Consider the following 5,793-nt stretch of genomic DNA (forward strand, 5'->3'; position numbering starts at 1 on the left):
CTTGGCGGATTGAACCTTCTGGACCACCGCACTCATAACAGTACGGTGCTCCTCGTCGATGGAAGCGCTGGGAAGCGCTTCCAGCAGATTGTCCGGCTCCTCTAGATGGACAGAGGTTACCGGCACAAGCGTCTTGCCCCTCTTAGAAGGAGGCCGCCTGCCTGAGCCTGGAACCGCTGGAGGTTCCGGCGCGGTGTTCGGCTGAGGGCCGAACTCGGAGCTCTCAGGGGCCCCATCACCTCGGCTCCTGGAGTCCGAAAGGTCGCCTTGAGGCGCCTCCAAGACTGTGTCCCCTCGACCCGGTGCCTCTTGAGAAAGCACCTCGGCGTCGTCAGCAGGATGAGGGGAGGTGACGGTCGGGACTGGATCGCTATCCATGTCCGACGAGCCCAGGGAGCCGTCTGATGGTACATCGGTACTGGCTCGTGCCGGCCTGCATAATTATATTCGGCATTAGGGAAGACAGTGCGACAAAGGAATTCTATGAGTTACTCTGGTATCCGAATACTTACGATCTCCCCGGGGGCTTGGCCCTGGGCAACCACTCGTCTTCGCCTTCGTCGTTGGCGGTGGAACTGTCCAGAAGGAGAGTCCTTCCCTTCTTGGACCCGTCGGCCTCCCCAGTTGGGGCGGCCTTCCTTTTTCTTATCTCCCCCAGCCGGTGGGGGAGCATCTTCTTCTTCTTCCTTGTCTTCGGGGGAAGAGTGCATCGCAGAGTCATCGGACGGTGAGTCCGACGACGCCTGGCGTCGGGAACTCTTTCTGGTTCCCTTGGCCTTCTTGGTCTTCTCCGGCACCGTATAAGGGGCTGGAATCAACATCTTCGCTAGAAGAGCGTCTGCGGGGTCTTCTGGCCAAGGAGCCGGATAGTCGATCTGTCTGGCCGTCTTCTGCCAGTCCTGTCAAAGGTACGGGAGTTTAGATCCCGCATGGAGTCAATCTATAAAAAATAAGTATCCCGTGAAAGGTAAAGCGGCTTACCGCACTGGCTTGGCGCTTCACGCCGAATCCACGATCCTCAGTAATGGGAGGGGGGACCTCGGCACTTTTGAACAACACCCTCCAGGCATCTTCGTGAGTTGTGTCGAAGAGCCTGTTCAGAGTTCGGTGTTGCGCCGGGTTGAACTCCCACAAGTTGAACTCCCGTTGTTGGCACGGGAGGATCTGGCGGTGGAGCATGACCTGGACCACGTTGACAAGCTTGAGCTTCTTGTTCACCATGTTTTGAATACATGTTTGGAGTCCGGTCAGCTCTCCCAAACTACCCCAAGATAGGCCCTTCTCTTTCCAGGAAGTGAGCCGCATAGGGATGCCAGATCGGAACTCGGGGCCACTGCCCATGCAGGGTCGCGTGGCTCGGTGATGTAGAACCACCCTGATTGCCACCCCTTTATGGTTTCCACAAAGGAGCCCTCGAGCCATGTTACGTTGGGCATCTTGCCCACCATGGCGCCTCCGCACTCCGCCTGGCGCCCGCCCACAACCTTCGGCTTGACATTGAAGGTCTTCAACCATAAGCCGAAGTGGGGCTTGATGCGGAGGAAGGCCTCACACACGACGATAAACCCCGAGATGTTGAGGATGAAGTTCAGGGCCAGATCATGGAAATCCAGGCTATAATAGAACATGAGCCCCCGGACGAATGGATGGAGAGGGAATCCCAGTCCGCGGAGGAAATGGGTGAGGAACACTACCTTCTCATGGGGCCTGGGGGTGGGGATGAGCTGCCCCTCATCTGGGAGCCGGCGCGCGATGTCGTCGGGCAGGTATCCGGCTCTCCTCAGTTTCTTGATGTCTCCCTCCGTGACGGAGGAGACCATCCACCTGCCTCCCGCTCCGGACATGGTTGGAGAAGGTTGAGATGGGAAGTGCGGACTTGGGTGCTAGAGCTTGAGTGTGCGAAAACGGATGAGAAAATGAGGAAGAAGGCGTGGATAGAAAGGTTAATCCTTATCCCTTTATATGGGCGGACGAAGCTAAGAGTCCCCACTTGCCTGGTAAAACTCGCTTATCCCCCAAGCGCCGTAATTGATGGCGCAGTTGGGTTACCCACGCCCGTATTGTTGAGAATCCTGTAATAAGGGGACACGATCTCTGCTTTGACAAGACGTGTTGAAAAGCTGCCTCGCATTATGTGCGGGGCTGGTTAAAGGAAACGGTTCGAATAATCACCGGGCCATGATATAAGGTCATGCTGCCAAAACAAGCCAGCAAATTAGATCTGCGAAAATATTATTCTCTCTATGGTGGAATGTGGAACTTATTTTGCAGGGTCGGACACTATCCTCGTATTCAAATTCTTCTGTGATGTATTCGGAGAAGGAACCTGCCTTGCAATGCCAAAGACAATACTGTGCGTCGGACTCATCGTCATTGAAGCCCGGTTCAGGGGCTACTGAGGGAGTCCTGGATTAGGGGGTCTCCGGACAGCCAGACTATATCCTTTGGCTGGACTATTGGACTATGAAGATACAAGATTGAAGACTTCGTCTCATGTCCGGATGGGACTCTACTTGGCGTGAAAGGCAAGCTAGGCAATACGGATATGGATATCTCCTCCTTTGTAACCGACCTTGTGTAACCGTAACCCTCTCCGTGTCTATATAAACCGAAGGGTTTTAGTCCGTAGGACAACAACCACAACATACAATCATACCATAGGCTAGCTTCTAGGGTTTGGCCTCTACGATCTCGTGGTAGATCTACTCTTGTACTACCCATATCATCAATATTAATCAAGCAGGACGTAGGGTTTTACCTCCATCTAGAGGGCCCGAACCTGGGTAAAACATTGTGTCCCCTGCCTCCTGTTACCATCCGGCCTAGATGCACAGTTCGGGGCCCCCTACCCGATATCCGCCGGTTTTGACACCGACAACAGGCTTCTCCAAAAGTCTGTACAAAACCAAATGCTTTGATTACACTATCAAAGCATTTATTCCAACTCCGAGAGGCTTGCACCAGTCCATAAATGGATCGCTGGAGCTTGCACACTTTGTTAGCTCCCTTTGGATCGAGAAAACCTTCCAGTTGCATCATATACAACTCTTCTTCCAGAAATCCATTCAGGAATGCAGTTTTGACATCCATTTTCCAAATTTCATAATCATAAAATGCGGCAATTGCTAACATGATTCGGACAGACTTAAGCATCGGTACGGGTGAGAAGGTCTCATCGTAGTCAATCCCTTGAACTTGTCGAAAACCTTTCGCAACAAGTCGAGCTTTATAGACAGTAACATTACCGTCAGCGTAAGTCTTCTTCTTGAAGATCCATTTATTCTCAATTTCTTGCTGAGGGAGTCCTGGATTAGGGGGTCTCCGGACAGCCGGACTATATTCTTTGGCCAGACTGTTGGACTATGAAGATACAAGATTGAAGACTTCGTCCCGTGTCCGGATGGGACTCTCCTTGGCGTGGAAGGCAAGCTAGGCAATACGGATATGTATATCTCCTCCTTTGTAACCAACCTTGTGTAACCCTAGCCCCCTCCGGTGTCTATATAAACCAGAGGGCTTTAGTCCATAGGACAACAGACAATCATACCATAGGCTAGCTTCTAGGGTTTAGCCTCTCTGATCTCGTGGTGGATCAACTCTTGTACTACTCATATTATCAAGAATAATCAAGCACGACGTAGGGTTTTACCTCCATCAAGAGGGCCCGAACCTGGGTAAAACATCATGTCCCCTGCCTCCTGTTACCATCCGCCTTAGACGCACAGTTCGGGACCCCCTACCCGAGATCCGCCGGTTTTGACACCGACATTGGTGCTTTCATCGAGAGTTCCATTGTGTCGTTGCCGTAAGAAAGGATGCGTCGTCTCATTGTTAAGAACAACATTACCGCCGGGGGAGCCCTGACTATCGGCCAAACTCTCCGGCTAGGCAGTTTCATCATGACCGCCCGTTCGGCTGCTGCACCGACGATCACTTCTCGGGTCATCGAAAACAGCCTCCACATTGGCTCGGAATACGCCGAGCAGATGGATCCAATGGAGCTCTCCTCCCTAAACGAGCTCTTAGATTGCATCGCCGCCTTGGGAGTCGCTACAGAATATGATCGGATTGGGATTAAACCCGATCAAAGGGAGATTAATTGTCCACCGTCACCCATCATATCGCGGTGGTGGAGGAACAATGCGGCGATTCTTCCTCTATCTTGAGGACTAACTATGTCCGGATTCCTGAGCTCTCCGAGCCGGATACCCGTTTATGGGAGGACATCACCCAAGCCCTGAACCTAGAGTCAGGCAGCGGGCCAGACTTATCGGGCAACACTACAGAATCCGAACTTCCAAGATCGGAAACGCCTCGGCCCCTGGGTCTCAGATCGGGTAAGGGTTTGGACTCAAATCCACCCACCCACCCAGACATAAACGATCTTTCCTACATCAGGCAAGAGCCTCATGAAACACTACATCATTATTGGGCCAGATTCCTCCTTGTGATGAACAAGGTTAAGGACTGTCGCGAGGAAGACGCAGTCTCATTTTTCTGCAATAATTGCATGGACAAGGGAATCCTTAACGGCTTAAGTCGCCATGACATATCACGCTTCACTGACTTTGCGTCCATAGTACGAAAGTACTGTGTGATGGAAAGTGCCTGGAAAGCCGAAACAAAATTTTGGGATAATCCGGCTCAGAATATACACCCAGTCCAAAGTAAAAGGGTGCACTATCATAAGACACCCGAGTTAGTTACAAAGAAACAAAAACCCTCTATAGGGCATGGAACCGTATTGGAGGGATGGCTTAACGGACCCTGCAAAATTCATAGTACATCAGATACCATACCAACACACAGCCTTAGAGCATGTTGGATACTCCGGCAGGTGGCCAAAAGTGGTGAGGACCATCTCATCCCAAATGCCACAGAGCACCATCCCGTGGATAACAATACAATATTAACAGTCTTTGAAACCTTTGCATCAAATAATAGGTGCAAGCGAACACTCAGCAGCCTCGCCGAAATCTGCCACGTGGCAGCAATGAATCCATGGAGTGACACGGCTATTACCTTCAATGCCAGTGACGAACCTAAATTTCAAATAGCCCGAGAACCAGCTGCACTGGTCCTCAGTCCAATTGTGGACGGCTTTCGACTCACCAAAGTACTCATGGACGGCGGCAGTGGATTGAACCTCATCTATGAGGAAACTCTTCAAAAAATGGAAATAGACTGGAACCGCACTGAGCAAAGCATCACAACCTTCAGAGGAATCATCCCCAGTCGGGAAGCACGCTGTGCTGGGAAAATCACACTAGATGTGGTATTCGGCACGCCGGAGAACTATAGGTCCGAAGAAATTACATTCCAAGTGGCCCCGTTCAGTAGTGGATACCACACCCTTTTAGGATGGGAGGTTCATGATCTTCCAAGCCGTACCCCATTATGGGTACATGAAGCTCAAAATGCCTGGGGCCAACGGAATCATCACTCTTGCTAGTGTGTAACGCCCTCGATGCGGCTATATCTCTCATGTGTCGAAGCACGACTTAGAGGCATAACCGCATTGAAAGCAATGTCGCAAGTGAGGTAATCTTCACACAACCCATGTAATACATAAGGGAAAGAGTTTACATAGTTGGCTTACACTCGCCACTTCACACAATTACATAAATAAACATTACATCAATCAAATACACTCATGGTCCGACTACGGAACCAAAATAAAAGAAGAACCCCAAATGCGACAAAGGTCCCAATCACCCCCAACTGGGCTCCACTACTGATCAACTAGAATGAAACAACACAAAGGACAAGATCTTCATCGAGCTCCTCCTGAGC

This window comes from Triticum aestivum, chromosome 7A (genome assembly GCF_018294505.1).
Source record: "Triticum aestivum cultivar Chinese Spring chromosome 7A, IWGSC CS RefSeq v2.1, whole genome shotgun sequence".
NCBI lineage: Eukaryota > Viridiplantae > Streptophyta > Magnoliopsida > Poales > Poaceae > Triticum > Triticum aestivum.